The 19967-nt window shown below is 42.9% G+C and overlaps 1 long non-coding RNA gene and 1 pseudogene across 1 annotated transcript; both read right to left on the bottom strand.

The window, feature by feature from the left end:
* Nucleotides 1–1958: 1958 nt before the first annotated feature.
* LOC109272690 (rhomboid domain-containing protein 3-like) lies at nt 1959–9033 on the bottom strand (annotated as a pseudogene).
* A 290-nt stretch (nt 9034–9323) lies between these two features.
* LOC109273018 (uncharacterized) lies at nt 9324–13907 on the bottom strand. Its single transcript, XR_002082707.2, has 3 exons — nt 13713–13907; nt 12106–12386; nt 9324–9681 (listed from the first exon to the last, which is right to left on the bottom strand). It is a non-coding gene; the product is annotated as an uncharacterized LOC109273018 (long non-coding RNA).
* Between the last annotated feature and the right edge of the window lie 6060 nt (nt 13908–19967).

Raw genomic sequence — 19967 nt, 5'->3', positions numbered from 1 at the left:
ACGTATACTTTTACCTCTTTTACTTAAGATTTTTCTCTCCACTTTTCTTATCATCATGAACAAAAATTGTCCACTAACTGTCAGGCTTTATGTTTGATGATATTTGGGGACAATTAAATATGCAGTACAGCCACCGGTGTGGGAGAGCTTAAACTTTAGTTAACACGTAGGAAGAAAATTGCCAAAATAATTGCCAGAAGAACTCCCAGTGTTCTGAGGAAGGAGAGATAAAAGTTTCCTCAGCTCTTCTCTTCCTTCTCTGCCTCAGACAAGGGCACATTTTCTCCCCTCCCCCAACCTCCTTCCAAACCGCTGAGTCACGTTGCTGAATAATTATCAAGCAGATGCCCAAATTCCAGCACACGTATTTATTTATTCCTTCAGCATATTTTATGCATATGTATTTATTTTAACTGGCAGGGGGTGAGTGCTGGAAGGGTGGTTGGGAGTTCTGCTTATCATAAAAGTAAGGATTCTGGAAAACTCCTTAGTATAATAGACACTATTCACTATAAGCGGTTGTTGGAATAAACTAGGGAACTTTCCCTAGTGAAGTGTAGCCCTTAAGAAGGGCAAATTATGACAAATTCAATTGCAAATTAAAAAGTGTCTCCTAGACCGCAGGAGAAAAAAGGTTGTTGGGGGAGGGTTTTCCTGACTGCGTGGTTATGAAAGCAAGGACAGTAAGTGAGGCTATTAAGATGATTTAGCATCTCAGAACAGTCTCAGGAAGATAAACACCCTTGCTTTTACAAGAGCAGGTTTGGTGCACAAGAATCTGAGGCTGAAAAGGGAATTACCTAAACCTGGAGTGTTGTCAGTTATTTTGCAGTCATTTGGAGGGTGGTAGGGTGAGGGAGGACGGCCAGTCGCTAACAGAAGAAGCCGGAGACGGAGAAGAGAGTCCAGGGCCTGTCCGTCTACTGGATGGGTGACGGGGTGTACGTGGAGCGGCCTCAGGAGTCAGTGATGGTGGCCAGAGGCAATGGGGAGAGGACATGCGGAAGAATTCTAGCCTGGGAGGGAAAGGGGAGATGGGAGGCAAGCCTTTGTGAGGGTGGGGCCGCCAGGTGCCCATCACAGTGCCTGGCACAGGGCATGCCTGCCGTAATTCCTGTACCCCTCATCCCTTGGTTTGCAAAGTCTTACTCATCTTTCAAGCATCTGGTTGCATGTCTTGAATCTCTCTTCCTCAAAGAAGCCGTTCCTGATCCCCTAGAGCACAGATTTGCTACCCATCCCCCTCCCTCCGAAGCCCCTTCTAGGATGCTGTATTTCCAGGACATCACAGCACATTTCACACAACATTTTCGTGTTTTCATGGTCTTATCCTCTCAAGATTGTAAACTCACCATGGCAAGAGGGTCTTACATAAGGCTTATATCCCCAAGGCTTAGTATGGTGTCTGACACATAAAGGGTTAAGAAATACTTGTTGAATAAGGAGTGGGAATTAGGAGGTGACCCACCAAGATGTTTTAGAATAGACATCCGCACAAAAATACCTTTTACTTCAGCTCAGTTTCACCATGAATGATTTTTTCATCACTTTTCTGTGTTCCAGAGAAAATGTTGAGAAAAAATAATTTTTTCAGGGTATCCATTATGGCTTATTTGTTTGATTATATAATTAAAAGTCCAATTCTTTTCCATTGGTTATGGCTAAAGGCTAGATTCTAGCCAGTGATATAAGCAATGTTATATAGAGAACTCAAGATAATGTAAAACTTTGGTGAAAAGCTAATATGGGCCAATAAATTCAGATCACTGAAGAGCTGAAATTTTTAGCACTTTATTTAAAAACAATAAGAAGGGCTCTTCTATATATCTTCACAAAATTTAATTAATCAGGCTTGAGTTAATGATCTGCATATTAGCCAAGGTCTGGACTTGAGATGCAGCATCTTTTATCCCTTAAGGTAGTTGTATACTCAGAAATGTGCCTAATTAGCTAATGGATTAGTCTCTGGCATTGACATTTCCAAGGATAAATCCTAAAAAGGAGAATAAGAAGTTTGCTGGGAAGGAGGATTGTGCAATTACACAATGTAAGAAAAAAACCTAGATCAAGCTTTTTGTAGGCATGAGATATAATCTTGTGTGCTTGTATGCTTGGATTTTTGCTTTAGTTTTTACCTATTTATTATTGTTAATCATACAATTAATCAATTCATACATTTTTGTAAATAGTCAATCAGATCAATAATTCTACAAATAGAGCCCCTTTGCCACACCAATCTCACAGGCTTCTCGAGATATAATTTTATACAGTTTGGTGTACATATGTCCAGATCTTATTCTATACATTACATGTATATATGTTTATATTTAGAATTATATATTTTTGTTCACTTGTTTTTACATAAAAGGAATTATATTGTGCATTATTTTATAAAATCATTTTTTTCAGATGGCAGTATATCTTAGAGATCTATGGCAGTACATATAAATGTACCTCATTCTTTTTCATTGCTGCATAATATTCCATGGACTAGATAAAACACTTTATTTAACTGTACTTGATGGACATTTACTTAGTCATGTAATAAACAACATTATGATGTTTATAATACATTGTGTACACATGGGAATATTTTTCTAGGCAAATACTATTTTAAATCTAATTGCCAATTAAATCTTGATAAACAATGTGAAATTCTTCTCCAGAAGAGGCTGTATCGATCAATTTTAGCACCAACAATAATGTGTAGAAGTCTCCATTGTCTTCTGCTCCTTATTCTTCTGCTACTTGTTCCCCTTTGTCTTCCAAATTTATGGGAGCAAAACTGATATTTCATCCTTGTTTAATTTGTATGTCTCTGCCTATAAATGAAGTTTCATATCTTTTCATATATTTCCAGCTATTTGAATTTCTTTTCCTGTGAACTACCTGCTCATATTCTTTGCCTCTTTATCTTTTTATTTATCAATAGAAACTTTTTATATTTTAACTTTTTTATATTTACCTGCTAGACTGAAAGAAAATATCTGCAACATACATGTATTATATTTTAACTTAGTTAATGTGTTTTGCTAGATAATTTCTGTACCGTCCAGTTATTCAAACTGTATCTAATTTAAAAATCTCTGCCCCAATATCTAGTGTCAATTCTTTCCTGTATGTTCTTCTTTTACATTGATGCTTTTTACATTTTTATTTCTCACTTATCTAGAATTAATTTTTTTGGCCCCCAAGAAGGTCTGGCTTGAAAAGTAAACTGGTTTTTATTCTAAACACTGCCAAGGGGGAGGTGCCGAAGGGGGCTTCTCCTGCACCCCACTGTGACTCTCAGCAGAGAGGGCTGGGCTTGGGCTACCTACCCATAGGCCAAGCTTCTTGTCACCTGAAGGCCTGCGTGTGCTGGGGGGACCGGAGCCCTCAGGGTGGGCAAGCTGCCCCTGCCCTGAGTCACCAGCACCTCAGTGCCCGCCTTTCCCCCCACCAGCAGTGACAGGGCACCTTCCACATGGCCTGTGGCTGCTAGTGCGACCACTGCCTGCTCTGTGAGGAAGCCCATGTGCTCCAGCCTGTGGGATGTGGGGCACGGGGAGGGACTGGTCAAGGCTACCTCCAGACCCCGAGCCAGGAGACCCCACCCCTGCCCGCCCACCTCATCCCAGAGAAGTGATGGAAGATTTAAGCAGCCAGAGCAGGGGTTCTCAGGACACGGGGCGGGCTCTTCAAGGAGCGAGGCCTGGATCCCCTCCTGCGGCATCTGCTCATCCAGGGCCGCCCACAGCAGGGTCTCTGGGCGGAAGCTGGGCCAGGCCCACCTCTGAGGAGCCCACCCAGGTCTGCTGCACAGACCCCAGGCCAGGGAGGGAGCTGGGATGAGTCTTCACTGCAGGACAAGAGGCTAAGGGTGACCATGTAAGGAGGTCTAGGGATGGAAGGATGGGTGATAAGCAGCTTGGCCAAGCCGCCTGGGGTAAGAAGGAGTCTGACCAGCACCTGGCCGGGGCCCTGCCAAAGACGCCCTCCTGCATTGCCCGCAGCCACTGCTCAGAGAGCGCCAGCCACCGGGAGGCCCCGGCTGCACAGCCCAGGCCAGCAAGGAGGACTCACAAGAGCTGTAGGAAGGGTGGCTCCCGCTGAGCAGTGGTATCTAGGCAGCAGTCATGGGGGCAGGACCCCCCCCCCCCTTGGCTGTCTAGGGCAGTAACAGGGCCAGAGGGACAGGCATGTAGCCGCAGCCACCAGTGCACTGGACACCCGGAGGCGTGCCAGCAGCACAGCTATTAGCCCAGCAGCGAGGGCGAGCAGGGCAGAGGCACGCAGGAACCGCCGCGTGCCCAGGTGGTTCTCCAGCCACCAACCCAGTGTGGGCGGGAGCAGCAGGCTCAGGAGCCGGCCGGGTAGGGCCGAGCGGCCCAGGGCGTAAGTCAGCAGCCCGTGTGCCTGCCAAGGGTCCGGCAGCAGTTCGGGGTCAAGGCAAGACTGCAGACTCTGCAGCGGCAGCAGCAGCAGCAGCAGCAGCAGCAGCACCAGGAAGGAGTCTAAAGGCAGCGCTGGGCACAGTAGGCGGGGCGTTGGGGGGGGGGGGAGTGGCCTTGGGCATGCATCGCCTGGCTGAAGGTGTCAGGGGTAGTCTTGGGGCTGTTTGTGCTCAGAGCATCCTACGCTCCCCCCTTCCCCGCCCCGCGAATGCCAGGTGGAGTCCCGGGCTGGGAGTCAGGACTCCAGATTCCCTGCAAAGCCCAAGAGCCCGCGGCCCATTCGCCTGGCACTGGGCTTGACCCCGCCCACCAGCAGGTGTCCCACCCCTTCCCCTGCCCCCCCACTGGTTAGTCCACAGGTGCTCTAGGCCCGGGGCCCTTCTACAATTAATTTTGTATACTGTTTTAGATATGGATCTAATTTTCCTTTTTCTCAGCTAGCCAATTGTCCCAAGTTCTTTCCTCGGTTATATGAAATGCTATCTCTAGAATATATTTACCTTTGAATTCTTTTGAGTCCCACTGATCCCTTTTTATCTACTTCTATTCCAATTCGGTGTCTTGGTACATTACCACAGCTGTATAGTATATTTTGATGTCTAACAAGCCCTATCCCCAACATTGTTTTCTTTTTCTTTAAAAAAAAAAAAATTACTCACGTAACATTTTCTATTCTACGAGGATTTTAGAATTAATTTGTCAAGTCCCATAGAAATTTGATTGGGAATGCAACTAAATTTTTAGATTAATTTATGAAGAATTTATTGAGTCTTCCTAAATACAAACATGGCATATTTCTATTTTATCAAGACTTATTTTCTGTCTCCCAGTAAGCTTTATACTTTTCTTCATGTTAATATTAGAAAATTATGCTTTATAACTAACTGTCCCTGGTGTGTAGAAATAAGTGATAGATGGAATCCATCAAACTTGCTGAATTTTCTTGAGTTCTAATAGAAAAATCAAAGATTACCTGAGAAACTACTTAGATTTTTTTATAAATCCCAAATAATATCAGCTGTGTCTCTTTCTGTCTAGTGACTATTACTTATTTTCCATGTCTTATTGCATTATTCTAGAATCTTCATTATAATGTTCAGTAGTAGTGATCATAATAGCCATACTTATCTTATTCCTGATTTTAGTAAGAATGCTTCTAATATTTCAACATTAAGTAATATGTGCATTTGAGGTATAAGTTTTTGTATATCCCCCGAATAAAACCAAATGTGTGTGTTTGCGTCGGCGTTAGTCTGATGGAAAGTGTTGGAAAATAATTAATTTTACAGTTTCCTAACCTTCAGTCACATCAATCTAACGAGTCCCCAAGAGTATTTGGTGAAGAGAGCCCGGGTTAACATATCCTACCGCTCCTTAATGCCTCAAGTTGTTTTCCCATTAACCCACAAGTAAATAAAAATTATTCCCCTTTGATTAAAATCACCAGAATGGACTTCATATGTGTCATTTCCTTCTAGGTTTTAATTTTGTAACCACTTCAACTCTATGCAGCTTTAAAGCACCCTGATGTCCTCATGGCATGAGCTCCAGCCTCCAATCCCCTAAGAATCCCTCTACCACCACTGTAATGACTTTCAAATTTTTCAAGAAATCTCCTGTGCTATGTCCACATAGGCCTGATGGTTATCTCCTTGACCCCGGAGAACCTCTCTTTTCCCCATTTCCCCATTCTAAGCAGCTAGCTTTGATGTGTATATGACCTGTATTTGCAGAGGTTGTCTATCAAGGTGATTCATCTTGCACCCATATAGTAATCACTTACTGTAGCCTGGCTCTATACTAGAATATTTAGTGAATAACAAAAGCATAGAAGACATTGCCTTCTTTCTCCAATTTTCCTACAATTGCTTGTATTCTAATTGCACAAGAAATGTAAGACCTGTTTCTGAAAGCTAGGAGATTCTTAGAGGAGGGGCATTCTTGAATTAGGTCCTAAAGGGCCTTATAGACATAGGTCAGTATTTAAGGTCTAAAATGTGTTTATTTTTTAGTTAATTTATCTTCATTAGCGGCAATCTGGATTGGGACACACATTGCCACATGTCTCCCCATATTGATGCCCTCTCTGTAAATCACTTTCACATATTCAGACGCATATCCTTATCTCCTTCTCATTCACATTCTGACAGGTGCCCAGGTGGCCTAGGGCATCTCCATTCATTATTATAAAAACATTTGTCTTACCTAGAGTATCGCAGTCCCCATCTAAGTGGCTTCCCCATCTTCAATTTCTTATCTCTCCAGGCTTTCATATACACAGCTACCATCTCAAGCTTACAGAGAAACTTCAAGGATGTCAATCCACTTCTCAGGATTAATGACTTTCCGTTTTCACACTGCATTTAAAATCCTGGGTGACCTTTTCCACCTTTTTACAAAGAGCTGGTTTTCTATAATCCAACCATACATAAGTGTTCAATTAAGTCTTTACCTCCGTTCACACTGTTATATCTACTGGAATATCTTCCTCTCTTTTTATTATCCCATGGCTTAGCTCCAACAACAAAAAATTTTCTGCATTATTTCCATCTCTCATTAATTCTGCCTTTCACTGGGTTTTACAGCGATTTAAAGTATGTGTGCCAATTAAGTTACAGTGCTGTGTTTTATGTGTGTGTAGCCATATTTCTTATCCTTCTCACTAGATTGTGAACTCTGAGGAAGGTATTGTTACCTGTATCATTGCTATATTTTCTTAGGAGTGCTTACAATGCCTATCACACAGGAGGGCCTTTGTAAATACCTTCTGGATTGAATTGATCATTTAGATAATAAACTGAGATGATTAGAGGTCTTAAGTTTACCCATGGATTGGGTTAATTTCCATTTATAATATTTTGTCTGCATGGTCCAGAAGACTATGTATAAGCTGGTTTTAGACACTGAGTAAATCACAGTAGGAATTGTCAGCTTTTCTTACAGATATGCCTAGACCTGTCCTTGCGTTTTTCTCTTTCCTAGAAAAAACTACAACCTTGTCCTTCCCTTTCCTTATCTTTAGAGAATGCCCCAGCTTCTTTTGTTCATGTTTTAATTTTAATGAAAACAAAACAAAACCCACCTATTCACTTGGAGAATCAGTTACATTTCTTTTCTTTTCAAATTTTAAGAATCCTCCAGATGAGTTCCCAGAACAAGATAAACAATGTAAGCCTTCAAGGACCCAGAGAAAGCGGTTTGCACCTATTTAAATGTCATTCTGAGTGTTATTTAGAGATGCTTCACAGAGGGTGGGCACTGCCAGACCATCACAAGGCTTTTACGCTCTTCAATCTAACTGTGCTTCAATCCCAGAGAGTCCCACAGCCACAGATTTGTGCTGTGTAATACCAATGAAAGGGAAACAGTTAAAAGGAATTTCTGAGTTCATTTCTTTTCTTCAAGTATTTATGAACAAAAAGTTGGAAAGAAATTCACAGCATAAGTGCATCTAGAAGAAGGCTAAGAGCAGCAGAAAACCAGATGACACATTCTGGAACGGGAGCAATCAAGGTTCTATTCAATCCATTCCCCCTACCCCTCGTGCATCAGAATAGTTTCCCCTTTGAGACTTCTTGCACAGTTGCACAGGTGTATTGAATTCACACTGCTCCACCAAAAAAAAAAAAAAAAAAAAAAGGCAAAAAACATGTTCCTATGTCAACAGCTCTAGAAATTTCAGCAAATTCTTTAAGAGGCAAAGATTAAAAATAATCCACTGAGGATTGTTTCCTACTATCAAGACAATGGCAATGCTTTTCAGCTGTGAAGAGTCTCTTGATCTAACGATAAAGAAAAAAAATGTGTCTACGTCGGTACCATGTACTGGGAAGGTATGTGGCTAGGACAGGAGTCAGAAAACTTTTTGTAAAAGGCTGGCAGTAAATATTACAGGCTTGGCAAGGTACCCAATCTCTGTTGCAACTACTCAACTCGGCCTTGTAGCTGGAAAGCAGCCATAGACACTACATAAACAAATCGGCATGCCTGCATTCCAATAAAACTTTATTAACAAAACAGCCTGCAGCCATAGTTTGCCCAAGGTTAGACTCTATGTTCCTTGACTAGAGTGATCATCTCTTTCTTAGTAACCATTGCTAAGGTTGGAGCAGGGTCCAGATTGTGTCTGACACATAGTAGGTGCCAAAGAAATACTTGTAAGTACAAAAAATAATTATTTAACATTTTTAAAATGTATTTTTTGTCTTCAGCTCACCATCTTGATTTTTGTGGAAGACTAAGTGAGGAAAATGTAGAGTAAGAACAAAAAGATCATGGATTGTGGATTCCGTGATAGTTCTTAATTCAACATCAACTTTTTCTACCAACTTTAATGAGAGTTTATATCTCGACATCTCAATGACTCAGTTTTCCTAATTATTGAGATAGGATTTAGACTCAGGCCAGGTCATTTTTGTGAAGCTCAGCTCATGTCAGAAATCTGAAAGGAGCCCCAAGAAGTTCACAAGGTAAAAGAGATTGCAGTTGGCCAGATGACCAAGCCCCCCTGCTTCTATTCACTTTTATCGATCTCTTTATCTGTCACTTCTGTCACTGTGCACATCTCCCATGGCATGGAAGATGAATCAGACCCCATTGCTACCATCAGCAAAGCTCTAGCTGGGCTCCTAAAAGGGCTACCTAAAGGGGATATAGCAAGAATGGAGGCACATTCTGAAAGTTAAGTGTTATTTGATGGGGAATTTTCTCTCTAGCCAGCACAAGTCATCTCTGGGGGCACTGTAGCTGGATCTTGATTTGGACAATGTGAGACTAGTATATCAGTTAGAGTCCCAAAATAAAGTAGATGGCACACTCAGGATAATTCAAGGATAGTTAATTTACAAAGAGATTATTTACAAAGATGTGGATGGGGCATAGGAAAAACACAAAGCACGGTGCAACACCCTAAGGTTAATATGGAAAGAGGGTCACCACCCCTAAGCCCAAAGAGATGAGGGAGGAAGAGTTGTGTGAATCCTGAAGGAAAAAGTCATCTAGAACTGGTCACCATGTGAGGAGCAGTGACCTTGCGTTGGGTAGCAGAGCTAGATGGAGGCCCTACAGAAAGATGAGAAGGGAAGTCATTCCTTACCGTCACTTCCCTTCCTCTCTTTGATTCCCTTTGGAGGTCCTGATTGGCTGCACTAAACCATCAGACAAAGTGCAAGGGTGCCTGTTGGTGTGGTCCACACAAGTCAGTCTCCAGGGACAGTGAACAGGGTGAAGACAGTGGAGAGCAGATCTGGAGAGACAAACAGAAGATGTCCAGCACAAATGGAGCCCAAAGGCACAGAAAGCTTATTACACTGAGGCCATCCTCTGTGAGGGTTGTTAGGTACATCAGGGTGGCATCAGATTGATTATTCACACACTCCCATTTTTCTTCTGAATGAGATTTTCACTGTCTACAAGGAAATGAATTGAGCAATTTTTTGTTCCCTGCAGTGTAAGGAGAATCTTTTGCCAACCACCGTCATTTAGCAGATGGTAGGTGACACTGTGAGGCCTGCTTGGCACCTTCCAAGGCAATAGCCAGGGAGAGAGCACTGGAGTCGAGTCCCAGGTCCCAGCTCTGGCTTTGCTCCTAAGTAACTGACTGCGGAAAAGTCACTTCTCTTGGGGCTCAGCCTCACTTTCCTAATCTAAAATAAGTGGTTATTGGATCTGATAATCTGTGATCACAGTCCTTAATCTAGAGTCCTCTTGAAAATGTTTAAAACCATTGAAAAATTTGCATGGTGCATAAGAGCATTTCCTATCAGAATAATAATGGTTCCCTCTTATCAAACACTTACTACCATCTAGGCACTTAGGTACTATGCTTAGCTCATTCTCTGTCTCTCCTTTCTCTTCCCTCCTCCCTCTAGAAAATCTCATTGAATCCCCACAACAACCTTGAAGCTCATGAGTCTTTTTCTATTTTATCTTTGAGTAACTTGCCCAAGACACATGGTTAGGAAGCAGAAGAACCAGAATTGTCACCACTCTCTTTAACCCCTAAGATCACGGTCCACCTACCCCCATGTTCCCTTGACCCCAGAGTCAGACATGCGTGGTGAAGGATGCCAAATGTGCATTAACTGCTCCTGTAGAAGAGGCCTCGGGCAACATGGGGGCCACTTCCTGGAAAAGGTGTGAGAGTTGGAGTGTTGAGGTCCTCCCTGATGGCCACAGTGTGGGAGACGTTAAGGAAGGACAGTTGAGGCTGAGGGAGTCAAGTCCTGCTGTGCTGAGTCCTAGGGGTCAAAGAGATGCCTCATAGAGCAAACCCAAAGGCCAAGGGTCTTGGAGCTGAACAGGAGTACTTCCTCTTTCATTGAAGATGGTTTTTCCTGTTAACCATCTATAAATCTTGTTGGCCCATCTGATGAAGGAAGTATTGCCCCATTCTATAGGAGCCGCAGAAGGCTCTGGAGAATAAGCTCCTCCATTCTAAAGGGAGAACCCATCATACTTTCCAGAGAGCAGAGGCAACAGAAGGTTGGTGTTCTTGGGGCCCTGTGATCTGGCACATTCAAGCCACTTAAGCCACCAGAGCTTCATGCTGGGATTGCTGCTGGCTACCCTGTCACCATCTGGAGAGCCTTTCAACCAGGCCTTGGCTACCCTTTGAAAGCCAACCTGTTCTGTTGCTTATTCCAAACAGAGCAAGTGCCTAAAGAGCATCTGTGAAGCCAAGATACCCCATCTGTGAAGCTCCTAAGGTACTCTGAGTCCAAGAAGGACTTTTCGGATCCATCCTCTGAGCTCCAAAGTGGGAGAAATCCCTCTAAGCCAACTTGCAGCTTTTTTACGCCTGGTCAGTGCACGTCACCTACCGTGGAACACCAGGGACACAGTTCCCCTGAGGAAATCCCATTTCTGGGAGGAAATGATTTGCTGGCCTCTCTGCAAGGGCAATGGGGACTTCAGAGCTCTTCAACACCGCACCTCAAGGTGGGGGACTCTAGTGGGTTCAGGCGGCCAGCCAGCCAGGTTTATTTCCTCTGTGCTGGCACAGCCATAGCAACAGCAAACCTTGGCAGCCCTGCCATTTGACCTGGATCACGAATGCGAAATGCTCTGCACGGCCTGGCGAATCCTCTAGATTCCACTTTGTTCTGCCAGAGGCCTTCTCTGCACACTCCATCAATCCCTGTAATCCCTTCCTTATTGCCTGGCTGCGTGGATGGCTTAACTTGCCTCCGAGCTGCCTGAAGCCTGCAGTCTGCTGCCGCTGCTGGTGCCAGAAACCCCAGTCCAGTACCCAGGGCAGGAGGGACTCTGAAGCTTTCCATCTGGGCACCAGGATGGAAAGGGATACTTGGCCCCACCGTTCTTGACCAGAGAAACATGAAGAATTTTTTGAATAGCCCAACAGTAAGGAATCAGTGGATGCAGAATGTAATCCTGCTCCCGATTTGGCCTTGGAGCCTATGCCGACGTGTCAGCAAAAAAGGCATGTTTTCCTTTTGCTGGTTTGCTGAATCCCACAACTTCCTACCAATGATAGTGACTTTGAGATACCAGGGAACCTCCTTTAAACTTCATCGCCTGGCTACTTGAATTATTTTCGTGGATGGCATTTCACAGATAAAGAAACTCAGATACAGGGAGATGAGCCAGATGCCTCACAGTGGCCAAGCTAGAAAGCCAAGGACAAAACAAGACTGGACACAGCACTTACTATATGATGAGTGATGTGGGACTAGCACTCTATGCACCTTCCCTTCAATCCCCAACTCGCACTTGAGGCGAACATCATCTCCCCTCATTATTGCCGTCACTGATGAGAACGTATGGTTCTGGCCTTAAGTTTGCAGTCCGACGTTCTCCTCCGACACACCGATTTGTGTTTCTTCCACCTATTTTAAAGACCTGCGTCTTTCATATTCCCTTCTTCTGAAAGCTTCCTTCTTATTCAGGAAATGAAATCTATGGATGATTTATCTTGCACTTCACTTCTTCCTGTAAAGGCCAAATTCAACCAGAAACTCATGAAATTCAATATTAACCAATTTCCTTCCAATGTTTCCCTTAAACCAGCTTTGACCATGCACTCTGTGGGAGGCAATAATAAGCACCCAAGAGAAGAGACCCCATCCTCTAGAAATTTATCAAGTAGATGACAATGATCCAGAAATTTCCCTTTTGCAATAACTCTTGCAATTGGGAACCTGGAGCCAGTTTCAAGAATGGTCAATGAAGCAAGCTAATAATTATTTTAAGTGAAATAACCCAAATATATATCAATAGTAGAATGTACACCTAACGTGTGGGAAAGTAATACTACCCAGCAATGACATCTGAGTGAACTATAACTCTAGGTATCAATGAATATAAACCCTAAAATATACCATAGAGTGGAAGAAGTAAGGCACAAAAAAATGCAGGTGATACATATATTTACATGGCATTGAAATATAAAAATAAAACAAATAGAATAATATTTAGTGTTCATTACATAGGTGGAAAAACTAGAGGGACACAAGCTACTAGCCAAGATGATTCCTTCCTTTGGCATCAGGGGAAATGGAGAAGGATGTGACTGAGAAGGGACACATAAGATGCTTCTAGGAGAAAATGTTCTGTGTCTTCCCTTGAGAGGTAGGTACCAAATGGTCTGTCTCATTCTTTAAATTGTATACCTGTTTTTGTAGACATTTTTATGTCTGTGTCTGTCTCATTCCCTAGAATGTGAGCTCCATGAAGGCAAGGTTTTACTTGTTTATCGCCAGACCATCAACATCTAGAAGGGTGCATAAAAAGCCAATATTCAATGCCTATTTTTGAGCAAGTGAGTGAATTCATTACTTAATGAACATTTTCATAATATAACTTTTAGTAAGTTAATGTTTGATATCATAAAACCCATAGACAAGAGCGCTTTTGCAACAAGGTCCACAAATGCTGAGGCCTGAAGAAATGGAGTGAAATGAAGGGAGGGGTGTTCACTGTGACCAGTGTCATCTGGGGAGGATGCAGCCAGACACTGAAGATGAGACGAGAAGACAGGGGAGGGGAACTCCGAGCCAAATGACCAACACAAGATTTACTACTATTAACTGAATTTTTTACACTGTGCCAAGATCTTATTGGACTTTCACTACAAGTCATTAAGATAAATACCATTATTACGTCCATTTCACAGATGAACTCATGGCTTTCATTGAGCTAGTAAGTGGACTTGTGGTCCAGTATGTCTGACTCTAGTAGATACACAAGCAGAAGAGGGAATATACAGGGAGTCTTCAGTAGGGGCATGGAGACTGGCTTCTGCTGGGCAGGGCTTACCAAGTTCAGCTCTGTCTCGGCTCCCAATGAGCTCACTCTCCAACCAGTCCCCATTGCTCTGTGCTGGGAGCCAACTATTTGTGGGGAGCACAGTTCATCTGCAGTGGAAGTGAGTGAGCAGCAGATGATCAGTAGTGAGTCACCTGCTTCTCATTCCGTGGTGGCAGTGTAAGCACCATTATCTTGACAGAGATCCTCCTCCTGCAAAAGGTGGGTACAGGCAGAGGAATTGGGGTTTTGCAGCTCAGATTTCCATTCGATGCATGAACACCACCTGAGGTCAATGGGATTGCAAACCAACGCCCAACTTAGACATAACCATCGAAACTTCTGCTTGTCAACGAAAAATCCTCATTTTCCAGGGGAAATTAATATTAATAGCCAACATTATTATCATCAAAAAATGGCAGCACTTATCCAATACCAAGCCCTATGCTAAGTGCTTCATAGGAAGAACTGAATTTTCCTAAGAGTAATGTGAGGTATTTAATACCTCCATCTTACTGATCCGAGATTTTAAATGACTTGACCAAAGTAATACAAACTGTCATCCATGTCTGCAAGACTCAAATCCCTGTTGATGGGCTACAGAACTTAGGTTCTTAACCACCTCACTCTATTGCCTCTTGGGCAGAGCAATGCAGTAAAACGTTCAGGAAATACCTGGGAAGGTGTCGAGAAAGGGCATGATGGTCTTACCCATCATGCTGAGGACTCGGGAAACAGATCTCGTTGGGCATCCTTGGGGCACTTCACCAAGATCTATCTCTCTCTTTCTCCCCTCCACCTGCCCCCAGACCTCAAGAAAATGTGAGCTTCTCTGAAAGTTCATCAGATTAGCAGGAGGAGCCTTAAAGGCTGTACTTCTCCCTGCAAGATTAACAAGGATATGTGTTAAATTCCCTCCTCCTCTCTTCTCCTCCCCCCCCCCCCCCCCAGAGCTCCCTGTGTTTCCCTTTTGTGTCAAGTTAAAATTCAGGCACATTTTCATCTTCATTTCACCTTGAGCTTCTATTGGCAGTGGCTCCTACCGCCTCAGATTTCAGTTTCCCTGTTCTTTCCTTCACACCACCCTAATTCCTGTAAGACTTGAACAGGGACTTAATGCTCTGAAACAGATCTGTAAGGCACCCAGGAGAGTTTGCAGCTTTAAAAAGTTAGAATAAAATTTAGAATCAAATGAAGAAGCAAATCAACACTTTCTGCTTTTATCTTATTTGTAACTTTGGGTTTTCTTAAATCATGACTCCTTCTAAAGCAAGACAGAATTTGAGTTATGAGCAAAATATGATTGGAAAAAGAAATCCTGTAATTAGAGAAATAGGATATTCAAGGTTCATAATGCAAAAATCCTAGCCCCTCTTCTGACTATATCTTTTAAACCTGAAATGCTAAATTCCATTAAATTGCTTCTAATTTATATATTGGAAACAGAACCCAGACAGACTCAATTATCCAAATTAAGATTCATCTAGTCTCCACCCTGGGCTCAGACCAAATTGGGTCTCCTAGCTCTGCCTCCCTCATGCGCATAGCAATCACACCATTTCTCTGGTGGGTTTCGCAGATGTGGTCGGACAGCACTAGGCATTGCCGGCTGCCCCAACTCAGGAAATTAACTCTGCATGGTTTGTCCTGTGCCCTGTCATTGCTGGAACATGGAACACAGGTGAAAAGAAAACAGACCGGCTTGGCCTCATCCTGCCTCTCTCCAGTGCCACAGAGGCCTTTCAGGACGTTTTTGGTATCACATGGCAAGAAAATTGCCAAGAAGAGACCTTCAGAAGTCGCTGGGAGACTTAATACTGTGATCGGATGGAAAGCTATAAAAATGAAAGAAGAAAATCAAAACAGAAGGTCAGACAGTACAAACAGGGAGTCTCAAGAGGGTGTTAGATGAAGATTTAAAATGGATGAAGATTTGAAGATGGATGGTCCAAAAAAAAAAGAGGAATAATTTTAAAGAATAGACAAAACTGAAAATATGTACCATGAACTGCAGGACAAAGAGAATTTTTCTAACACCTAAATGCTTAATAATACTTGGTGTCTGTTTGACAGGTGCAGGATTTTGTAATGAAGTTTCCACCTCTCCCCACATCTCCCTATACAACACTCTCCCCATACATAGATGAAACAAAAAGAGACATAGGTATTTGACCTTGCTAAGATTTATACCTTCCCTTTCCTATGTCTAGAGTTTCCACTTTAGTCCATTGATTCTCAGACACTTAGCAGTGTAAATCAAGGACAGATGATACTATTACTACTCTTGACTACTACTGCTAATAACAATAGCAGCTAAGATTGAGTGCTTACTGTGTACCAGGCACTGTTCTAAGCACTGGATAAGTATGAACTCATTAATCCTCATAGCATTTTGCTCACAGGATTAAATTCCCACATTGGATATGAAGAAGCTGGGACATAAACAGTCTATACTACCTGCCTGTGGTTACACAGCTTGTAAGCGATAGCATGCGGGAGAAGCTGGAGGAGAGATCAGAAGACTGAGGCAACTAGGCTCAGTCCACATACCAGCGGCCTGCGGTGGTGAGGGAGGACGGGAGAAAAGCTAAGTGAACTGGGAATCAAGAAAAACTTCAGGGACGCCAGAGCAACAGCAGGTAGGAAAGAATTAAGGAGAGAAGAACTGCTTTTCAGAAACATTGTTATAGATGATGAATTGGATCAAATTTAATGCTCTTCAGGGGACATAAGTAAAAATTTGAGATTCCTATTAGAATATTCTACGTTTTGGACTGGGTTCTCAGATTACAATTCTGCAGAGACTGAAACATTTAAGGACCCTGCTTGTATGATAGTCACACATGTAAAGTGCTTAATGATTTCACATATGTGATCTCACCAGTTAAGCACAATCTCATGAAGATAAAACGTAGGGATGATGTATATTTTTAGGGAGAGAGCAGGGAGGTGTGAGGTGCTTCCAAATAGCTTGGAAGCAAGATGGCTTCTCTGATAATTAAACTATGAAATCAACAATGGATTCTTTTAAGGGATATTTATGGAACACCTACTATGTGGCAGGAATTGCTCTATACAATGGGATATGGCACTTAACAAAATAAACATTTCTTGGAGCTTACGTTCTAGTAAGGAGAGAAAGAAAATAAGCAAATAAATAAATATTTACCATAATGTCAGTTAGGAGCTGACACAACGGTTCTCAGCAAAGACATGAATGGACATCTCCAGCTCTACAAGCTCCTGCTTTCACCTCCAGGATTGAAGGTGTCACCCACCAGGAGGGGAGGGGGTTAGGAAGTTACAGAAGAATGGAAAAGGGAGTGCTACAAGAGCCCAATACCAGCAGAGCCCATAAAACAATCAAATAAATAAAAACAAAAGTAAAAACTGTAGGAGAGACATATTTCAAATCTAGCTCTGCTCCTTCCTAGCTATGTGACTTTGGGCCAGTTATTCACCCTCCCTTACTTTGGTTCCCTCTACTATAAAAATACTGCCTGCATCTTAGGATTGGGGTATGCATTTAAAAAGGCAATATCTATAAAATTTCTACCACAGTGAGCCCAGTAACTGTTGCTCACTGTTAACAGTATGCAGTATCCCTACTGATAAAGCTGTTGGTTCTAGGAGAATCAGTGAAACTCCTCAAGTTGACTGCAAAGACTAACATGTATCATAAGAATCCAACTTGGTGACAGTGGATGCTTACTGCTGATGACAGTTGGTGGTCCTTACTGTTGGTGACAGTAAGTGGTCCTTACTGTTGATCACAAACCCCACTTAGACTGAAGTCTGGCACAGAGCCCAGCATACACAGAAAACACCCTCCAGAGATACCAGAATCAGGTGGTCGTACATTTCTCTATATTCAAAATTCTTTTCTTTCTTTCTCTCTTTCTTTCTTTCTTTTTTTTTTTTTTTTTTAGAGACAGAGTGAGAGAGAGAGCAAGTTGGGGAGGAGCACAGAGAGACAGAGACACAGAATCTGAAGCAGGCTCCAGGTTCTGAGCTGTCAGCACAGAGCCCAACGCAGGGCTCAATCAAACCCACGAGCCATGAGATCACGACCCAAGCTGAAGTCAGATGCTTAACTGACTGAGCCACCCAGGCACCCTTCTATATTCAAAATTTTTAATTTTCTTATTAACCAAAAGAGGCATCAGTAGTCATTACCAAGCACTCACTGGATGCCAGCACTAAACCCATGTTCTAGAGAATATAAGGGCAAAAATTAACAAAAGGTCAAACTCAGTTTTCTGCGTTAACAAACTCACTGCCAACTAACTGCAAGATTTACATAAACTCTTGGATCAAAAATCTCTAAGCAGCACAAAATAAGGGCAAGCCTTGGGGTTCCCCCTAAGTACCACACAGGAGATTAAGAAAGATGTTCCCTTCAGAGAAGGCTGAATCATAGGAGGATGAAGGGGGCACACTTTTGTGGAGTACCTCCTATGTGCCAGCCACCAAAACACACATTCTCGTTACTCCTCGCATGAGCTGTTGGGACAGATTCTTAAGCCCATTTTATAGATGAGAACATTCAGCTTCAGAGCAGTTGAATGATTTGTTCAAAGACATCTAGTTAAACAGAGACTGCCCCAGGATGCAATTCATGTCTGACCTTAAACTCTGTCATTTTCTCTGTTACAAGGAGGCAACATAGGGTAAAGGTCAAGAGTGCAGTGGGCTCTGGGGACATAGCTGGGATTTGAACTCCTCTAACTATGAGGTTTAGGAAAATTATTTTATCTCCTTGTACCTGTTCTCCCAGATACAAACTATTTTTCATGACAAGCCCTCTCATACAATGTTGTTGGGAATTCAATGACATAATCTTTGCTTAGTGCATAGGTGGTGCTCTAAGTGTTATTTGTGATATCAAATAAGATGACACCTGTTTATAAGTCCTCTTCCCGCTGGGACTTATAATGACAGCTTGTTTGGTTTCTGAATAGAGCTTATTAAACAAACACCCAGTTTGCTTATAATAGGGACTGTAACTGAATCAGTGTCACCAGCCAGATTACCAGTTTTTCACAAATGTTTTCTCCACTGCCCCCAACCCTGGCCTCCTGTGCGGCATGGGGTCCTCACACCCTTGGTTATCCTGATGCTCTTCTCAGGAGAGGACTGGAGAAAGCAGTCAATGTCTATATTATTTCTGAACTAAAAAGTGTTTGAGCCGAGGATTTAGAAAAAAAAAAACAAAACAGATCTGCTGAGTCAGCAAAGGTTTAGGGTAAAGAATCCTTTCACAAAACAACCCACTGAGAACGGACAGCTTCACCGTAGCAGCTTAAGAGATATCTTGGGGGAAGAGACAAGTTGTAATCTTTCTCATTATCTGAGTCTAAGTACTTAGGAAAGTCTTTATGCTGACAACTGGACTTTTAGCATAGTGCAAAACAGCCCTTTGTAAAGGTCTATCAGATGTCATTGATTCATTTAGAAAATATATAATGAGCACCTACTAGTTGCCCTGACAGGCACTGATCTAGGTAATGAGGAAAGAGTAATGAAAATAAGCAGGGGCGCCTGGGTGGCTCAGTTGGTTAAGCGGCCAACTTTGGCTCAGGTCATGATCTCACAGTCTGTGGGTTCAAGCCCTGCGTTGGGCTCTGTGTTGACAGCTCAGAGCCTGGAGTCTGCTTTGGATTCTGTGTCTCCATCTCTCTCTTCCCCACTCCCACCCCCCTCCCACCCTCCCCACCCCCGCCATGCTCTGTGTGTGTCTCTCTCTCAAAACTAAGTAAACATGAAAAAATTTAAATCAGAAAAGAAACAAACAACCAAAAAAACCCACAGTCTCCGCCCTCAGGAAGCTTACATTCTGCATTATCTGTGGTTCCATAACAAGTGATACCAAAACTGGCTGGCTTAGAGCAGTAACCATTTGTTCTCAGTTCTGTAGACTAGCAATTTGGGTTCAGCTCGGCTGTCCTTTTTGTCTCGCCTGGAGTCACTCATGTAACCGCAGTCATTTGGTGCTTCTACTGGGGCCGCATGGTCTAAGATGGCCTGACTCACAGCTGACAGGTGGTATTAGCTATCAGCTGTTTGGTCTAGAGTACCTCCACTGGGACACCTTATGTCTGCTCCACATAGCTTTTCTTCCTCCAGTTAGGCTCGCCTCAGATGTCCTACCGTGTCATGTCTACAACATTCTATTGGCCAAAGCCAATCACAAGTTCAGCCCAGCCCATCTCTTGATGGGAATACTTCAAATTGCATGTATACAGTTTGGGAAGAAATTTGTTTCCC

This window comes from Panthera pardus, unplaced genomic scaffold, assembly GCF_024362965.1.
Source record: "Panthera pardus isolate Hobbes unplaced genomic scaffold, ASM2436296v1 HiC_scaffold_22, whole genome shotgun sequence".
Taxonomy (NCBI): domain Eukaryota; kingdom Metazoa; phylum Chordata; class Mammalia; order Carnivora; family Felidae; genus Panthera; species Panthera pardus.
Note: the sequence above shows the minus strand (reverse complement) of the source record. Positions and strands in the feature narration are given on the sequence as shown.